This window comes from Oreochromis niloticus, unplaced genomic scaffold (genome assembly GCF_001858045.2).
Source record: "Oreochromis niloticus isolate F11D_XX unplaced genomic scaffold, O_niloticus_UMD_NMBU tig00002260_pilon, whole genome shotgun sequence".
In the NCBI taxonomy this organism is placed as follows: domain Eukaryota; kingdom Metazoa; phylum Chordata; class Actinopteri; order Cichliformes; family Cichlidae; genus Oreochromis; species Oreochromis niloticus.
In genome coordinates, this window is record NW_020327608.1 from 87,904 (window position 1) to 95,692 (window position 7,789).

General features: G+C 44.3%; 1 long non-coding RNA gene across 1 annotated transcript; it reads right to left on the minus strand.

Moving 5' to 3' along the window:
• Window positions 1–4,643: 4,643 nt before the first annotated feature.
• Window positions 4,644–5,272, minus strand: LOC112845004 (uncharacterized). The gene is made up of 2 exons (XR_003217775.1): window positions 5,214–5,272; window positions 4,644–4,866 (listed from the first exon to the last, which is right to left on the minus strand). It is a non-coding gene; the product is annotated as an uncharacterized LOC112845004 (long non-coding RNA).
• Window positions 5,273–7,789: the final 2,517 nt, after the last annotated feature.

Sequence of the window (7,789 nt, forward strand, 5' to 3'; positions counted from 1 at the left end):
TCAGGTGGAGCAGGACTAGCAGTCTGCTCTGGATGCTGGTACTGGCGCTCATGTTGACGGCTGGCCATTCTCTCCCTCGCAGCAGGTATGGGTGCTGGGACTGACCAAATGCAAGGACTTGCAGGCTGGCTTGGAATATGAACAGTTTTATTCATTAAACTTTCACACAGCTGTGAAAGTTTAATTCACAGGATCAGTACTGGACTACATCAAGTCCATCAAGTTCTGTACTGCAAATGTGACTGTGGACAAAAGCATTCGGGTTTTCCCAAACCAAAAACCCTGGATGACCAGCGAGGTCCGCTCACTCCTCAAAGCCCGCAATGCCGCCTTCAGGTCAGGTGACAGAGCTCTGTACAGGGCTGCTCGAGCTGACCTGAAAAGGGGGATTAAAAAAGCCAAGTCAGACCACAAAAGAAACATCGAGTCCCACCTGTCCAGCAACAACACACGGGAGGTGTGGCAGGGAATGCAAGACATCATCAACCACAGAGGCAGCACTGCGAAAACAGAAAACCTGAGTGTGCAGCTGGCAGAGGAAATAAATAGCTTCTTCGCCCGCTTTGAAACACCACAACAGCAGCACTCATCTGCCTCAACCCTGCTCCCATCCTCATCCTCACCCTCACCTGGTTCCTGCACCGCTCCACTCACTGTAACGGAGCACGATGTCAGATGTGTGCTCCTAGCAGTGAACCCCAGGAAGGCGGCCGGTCCAGACGGAGTACCTAGCAAGGTGCTAAGAGCATGCGCACACCAGCTCACCCTCATCTTCACCAGACTCTTCAACCTCTCACTGGATCAGGCAGCCATCCCATCCTGTCTAAAATCAGCCACAATCATCCCAGTGCCAAAGAAGTCTCCCATCTCCAGCCTGAATGATTACCGCCCTGTGGCCCTCACACCGGTAATCATGAAATGCTTTGAGAGACTAGTCCTTCAGCACATCAAGGATTACCTCCCCCCAGAATTCGACCCCCACCAGTTTGCATACCATGCAAACAGATCCACAGAAGACGCCATCGCCACAGGCCTCCACGCTGTGCTGAGTCACCTAGAGCAGCGGCAGAGCTACGTCCGAATGCTCTTCGTGGACTACAGCTCAGCCTTTAATACAATCATCCCGGACATCCTCATCACCAAACTGGTCACTCTTGGCCTCCCTCCTCTCACATGTGCCTGGATAAAAGACTTTCTCACAAACCGGCCCCAGACTGTAAGACTCGGCCCTCATCTCTCCTCCACTCGCACACTGAGCACCGGCTCCCCACAGGGCTGTGTGCTGAGCCCCCTCCTGTATTCTCTCTACACCCACGACTGCAGTTCGACCCACAACAACACTCTCATCATCAAGTTTGCTGATGAAACCAAAGAACTCATTGTTGACTTCAGGAGACACAGCACTGACCTAGCCCCCCTTTACATCAACGGGGAGTGTGTGGAGAGGGTCCACACCTTCCGGTTCCTTGGTGTCCTCATCTCTGCTGACATCTCCTGGACAGACAACATCTCAGCGGTCGTCAAGAAGGCCCAACAGCGGCTGCACTTCCTGAGAGTCCTCAGGAAGTACAAGCTGAACTCCAACCTGCTGCTGACCTTCTACCACTCGTCCATTGAGAGCCTGCTAACCTACTGCATCACGGTATGGTACGGCAGCTACACCAAGGCGGATAGAGTGAGGCTTCAGAGTGTGGTCAAGACAGCACAAAAGATCATCGGCTGCCCTCTCCCCTCCCTGATGGACATTTATTCCTCCCGCTGCCTCAGCAGAGCAGCAAACATTATCAAGGACAGCTCCCACCCTGGTTTCAACATGTTCAGCCTGCTTCCCTCAGGGAAGCGCTACAGGTGCATCAGCACAAAAACCCACAGACTCAAAAACAGTTTCTTCCCCAAAGCCATAACCACCCTGAACTCACACATGCACCGATAACACAGCCCCCCCCAATTTTTTTTTTCTTCCCACTTCCTCTATGGGCCACCACTGTGCAATACCAATTCTATGTGCAATAACCCAACTGTATATTCACAACACTATTTATTACCTATTACTTTTTTAAAAACCGGCTTGTATATTTGTACATTTTATATATATATATCTTTTTCCCTATGTTAATACTGCCCATATGTATATAGCGCTGCAGAACTGTGGGATGTGATGTGTGCGTGAATGATAAAAAAAATCACATACACACACACACACACACACACACACGTGATTACAGCTACAGGACTTAAACTGTGAAAGAATAAACTGCCTCAGAACAAACTTCAAGCTTCTTCTTCTATACTCTGAGACACTTTGGCTTTAATTGGTGTTGTGGCCGACACACCGGGGTGACCGTAGTGCTAAAGACTGAATCAGTGCCACAACCGTGTAATTAAAAATATTTCTCAGTCACCTTACAATCATGGGATCTCAGGCAATGGGCACTACCATTATATAAGTAACACTTCTATTCTCCTGAAAATATTCACGACATTCATGAAGGTAAAAACAGATCTATTCATCTATTTGGATTTATCTTTTTAAGTTAAATATTTCTGTTCTAATAGTTTTGTGGATACAAAATAATACGACAGGACTTGAAGGAAAGTAACACATTTACTCTCATTTGTGCTGACTGAGGATGGATCAGATGAGTTTGCCACCTACCTTGTGTCCTCATACCTGGTGGTAATGGACAGCATGTTGCCTTATCAGCACTGGGGTCTTTTGTTTGATGGTTCCACAGTGCCTCCCTCTGGCCGTGATGAAGTATCACACCCCTCTGCTCTTTCTATTACAGGGAATGTCTAGAAAGCACAAACCTTTAATAATCACAGCTGAGATCATAAACTGTACTTATCCTTCCTTCCTTTCCTTCTTCCTTCCTCTTAAGCACTTAAGGGTTGCTGGAGATGGCTTGAAGACTATCCCAGCTTTCACAAGGTAAAACTCAGGGTACACACTTTACAGTTCACCACTCATGATCACATTCCCAATAGATAATTGTAATTCCCAAAAGAATCACCAATTAACCTAAAAAAGCAAGTTGTTGGACTGTGAGAGGGAGCCGGAGCACCCTCAGAGAACACAACATGCAAACAGCAGCCAGCAGATTCACATGCACGACCTTCTTGCTGTGAGGCAACAGTACCAACCACTGCACCACCGTGCTGACCTTAGAGCGCAGTCGTATGGTGGAAAATGTTACTGTGGATGCTTTAGATTATATTACATACAGAAAAAAGTACTGGTTTATTATTTTAGTGGGCAAGAGTCAAGATTGGATCTAAAGGATGTAAATGGACAAGCACAGTGCATTTCTACTCAGTCTGAACACTCGACACAGCCTCATTCACCCAACTGCACACACATGATTAGGGGAAACTCAACATTCAGTATCTTCTTTTTTCATCAAAAGACTTTCTCTGTATCTCTGCTCTGTTTGTTTTTGACTTGAAACACTAAATAAAAGTTTTACTACACATCTGTCTCTATTGTTTAATCAGCAGCTGTAATACTAAACTGTCCACATTTAGTAGATTTAGAGATATTTATTTCACCACTTTTAGTTAATGATACTTTATAAACTTATAGGGCTTTGGAGTTGACGTCACGCCGCAATGCATTGTGGGATCGCGGTGCCATGTCAGTAGGCCAGAAAGCAAAACAAGCGGTTTTTGTGTGTTTCAGGTACTGCACTCACAACGACTGAATGAAACTGCATTACAGCCATGGGTCATTGTGAGCACCAATGGGAGGGTTGAGGCTGCTCACTGCACATGCATGGCTGGAGTTGCAGAGACCTGCACCCATGTCGCTGCTCTTTTGTTTAAAGTCGAGGCTACAGTGCGTATCAGAGGCACCAGAACTGTAACAGACGAGCCAGCATATTGGGTATTGCCCGGAAATATGACCAGGATACAGCCCGAGGTTGCACATAACATTGACTTCTCCTCAGCAGCTGCCCAAAAACGTGGTCTTGATGAAAACATAAAGACACCCTCCTTTTGCCTTTGAGAGGCAAAAGGAGGCGATCGCAAAAAAGGCAGATTCCTATTGCAACGCTGGAGAATTTGTCACCATTACTGGATACACTACTGTCAGGTACAAACACAAATCTTTGTTATCGGCGCCAACCACTGTGACCTCATTGTGTGGACACAGAGAGACCTTGCTGTGATACGCATCTTCCCTGATGTGGATTTCTGGGAACCACGTTTAAAGCAAGCACAAGATTTCTTTCTTAAAGTGTGTCTTCCTGAACTTGTTGGGAAATACTTCTCCAAACAACGTGCTGCTCTAAATAGCCTGTAATGTTTCATGTTGTGGTTCAAGATTGATGCCAGCTGTGTGTTGCCATGTAAATAGTTTGCATTTCATTTTTATGTACTTGCTAAGTACATGTGAACACATCAAGAATAAAAACAAACAAAGATACTATTCTTTTCTGTTTTATTGAAACTACTTCACACAAAGTACAGTTATTTACAATGAACTACACATGCAACACAACAGCTTTATGAATACTCAACAAGAGCAAGTTTCATTTGGCGCTGGTTTGACAACCGCACTGGGGCACATATTAACCAAAACACAGCAAACCTTAACAATCTTATCAAGCAGTGTTGTGTTTATTTCTGCTCTGCCCTGTTCATTGCACACACAATCCTTTGTCTGCCCTTTAGCTTCCGTGATGCTGTCTGTCCGATCGCCACTGTCTACATTTGCAGCTGGTACCTCAACCTCCACTTGTCCAACACAACTGCTGTCCACTGCCTCCATGACATGGTGATTTTGTTGTTGGTCTTCTGTCAGATCTTCATCGATTACTTCTGCACGGGGCACACCTTCAGACTCTGCAGCTGCATAATAAAAGCCTGTAAGATAAAATTAGTGCATACACATAAGGTACACCAATATTCCAATGACAGGTATGTGATTCATCTGGAAGTTATGTGCGGATTAGTGTACAATGAGAGCAATTTAGTATGTTTTTAGAGGTCCATGTGCAGTGTTGGTGCCCAGTCTGGATTTGTTACATCCATTTCATATGCTGGTTTGCCTGCAATAATGCTAAATCATAAGCTACTCAGTCGACATGATGGCATGACGTGGTTCTGCAGCATCACACATTAGCATGTATTATCTCATCATCTATGACCTCAGCACATTGAAAAAACACTAAAAGCCTTTTAAGAGTGATATGAATTAATTTAGAACTCACCGGAAAGAAAATGCCGCGAGCAAACCAACAAAAAGCTGGGTTTGCACAGAACTCGATCCGCTCGTCTCACCGCTGCAATGCAAGCCTGATGTCTTTGTTTAGTAATATCAGATACATGGGATCCCTCACGTTGCCTCCAGGATGGAAAACGATGAAAAGAGAGCCCATTATCCAGCTTCTTGCCTTCACGATCGTGTGATCTAACGTTGCAACTGACAACACAACACGTACGAACCATAGCTGAAGCTGTATCCTGTGTCTGGCCTACTGTCATGACGGAAGGGGGCGTGGCCCACCTCCCGTGACATCACGCTCCAAAGCCCTATTCTGCGCCGAAACCCACTGTAGACGACCAATCGTCTGGTCGACGGAAGTTGCGTCACCAAAACAACAACAACACACAGCGAAGAAGCCGGCAAGTCCGCTATTTTTTTGAAATGGAAACTGGCATTTCTTCTATGTTTACGTGAAGTTACAGACTCTGGATTTAGCGGAAATTACACGACGCTGAATAGCGCATTTAAGCCTTTTTCTTTGTGGTAAATGTTAGCCGCGCGCTAGCCGACATCTAATGTATTACGCCCATTTCTAGTCTTTTCAGTGGCTACAACTGATGATCGCGACATTAGCAATTCATGTTGTAAATCCAGATGCCCATGCACCTCGTCAGCAGGCCTGGTGAGAACTATGGTCTTCACCAAACCTGCACACAGCAGCTGCTCAGCCGAGCCGCTGCCTTCACTCACGCACGGAGGGTATCCACGCGCCTTCAAGTCAACATGATGCTTTCCGTGGCTCGTTACAAACCATCTGAGATATATGAAGTAGTAAGTGTATTTAATATCATACTAGGCAGATTTACCGCACTGCCATTTACTACACATTTACCCGTGTGTGGCTATTGTCAGTACATCTCGCTCGTTGTAAACTTTCTTTAAGTATGTGTAACATTCACAATGATATTGTTGATGGTAACGTGTATGATTCCAGCCTACCTGATAGGCACTTTTGACTTTTTGTAGTTCAGTTCACTGATTGACTACCCTGCAGTGCTGTTTTCCTGTATTCCTGTTTCATCCACTTTAATAAAGTGTCCTGTGTTACAGTAACAGTGAGTTGTGGATTTACTTCATGAATGCCTAAGTTGGGCTTTAATCTGCCTTAGACATGTAGACACAACTATGTAGAAACACATAACAGACCTGAACCAAAGAAGCAATGTGTACAAGCAGGCAAAGACAAGTTTTGGAAGTATTTGTACAACACATGCCTCCACAACAACTTCAGTGTATCCTGGAATTGTTTAGTAAACACTAACAGAGCTATTATCTATATGTTATGTGTGTCAAATTTCCCCAGAATAGTCTTGGTTGACATCAGGTGACTGTGAAAGCCATGGTGTATGATCACGCCTTTTTCATAATCAACTACTCAGTCTATTTGTCACGGGACAAACATAATCTCTCATAGCAAGTTTGTAATGATTTTACAACTCTTTTACCTTTGACAAGTGAACCCTAACATGGCAGCAAAGTGCAACAATGTCTCTCTGTGTAGGGGTCAAGAGTTCAGGGCATGCCTTTAATTTCTTGCCTGTCTGTAAATGACAGTGTCATGGCATGAATAATCCTTCAGATTTTACCAGTAGAAAAGTAAAACAATTACATTGTCTCATCAGGAGAACCTAAAAGACTCCTCTTATGGCTAGTCTTTGCACATAATAATCACAGAAGAAAAGAAAGGAATTGATTTTCAGTTGCTCTTAATTTCAGGGGACTTTCCAACCTGTTGGTTCAAAAGAGCCAAAAGAAAATTCTCATCGATGTTGGAGTAAAAACTAGATGCTTTTATTGGAATATACACTGATAATGCTTACTGTCCTGTCATTGTAAACCAGTCAAAATACACAAATAACACATTGTGATCATGCTGAAGACCACAGACAGCATTCCAGGCGTCAGGTGAGATAAAGGAGCTGGAAACATCACCTGATAAAGAAAAAACAGACAACAGACTGAATGAATGAATGAAAGAAGGCTTCTTCATTGAACATTTTCCACCAATCACAAGCCTCTTCTTTCACTCTAGACTTTTGACCAATCACCGATCAGGATGAATTGCACTTCAGGTGACTGTTGTGATAATTTGTCCAAGTAAAAAATCCCAGAAATGTCATGTGACAACCTCTTTGGCTTCCATAATCGTGACATCACGCCCATTTAGAATCTTACCACCACTTTGATCCTTTGAGCCTTTGATCCTAAAACCCATAAATAGGAGTGAGAAGCAACAACTTTTAGTTCGTTGTTCGCAGCATTTATGTTGGCAGCATTGAAACGTTTGACAGAGAAGCCTTTCAAAACAATTGGATCCTTTTCAGAGTGACTTTTTACACTTTCCAACATGTCTCTGAAAAAACACACAAGAAAAGAAAAAGTAAAGCCCAGCTCTCCTCTTCTGGCTCAAGAAGACAATATTCAAGTTCAGAAGATGTGCTCGGAAGAAATGCATGAGGAAAATCTCATGAACAATCGCAATACGAAACACCCGGCCCAGCCAGAGTACATCTATTACGT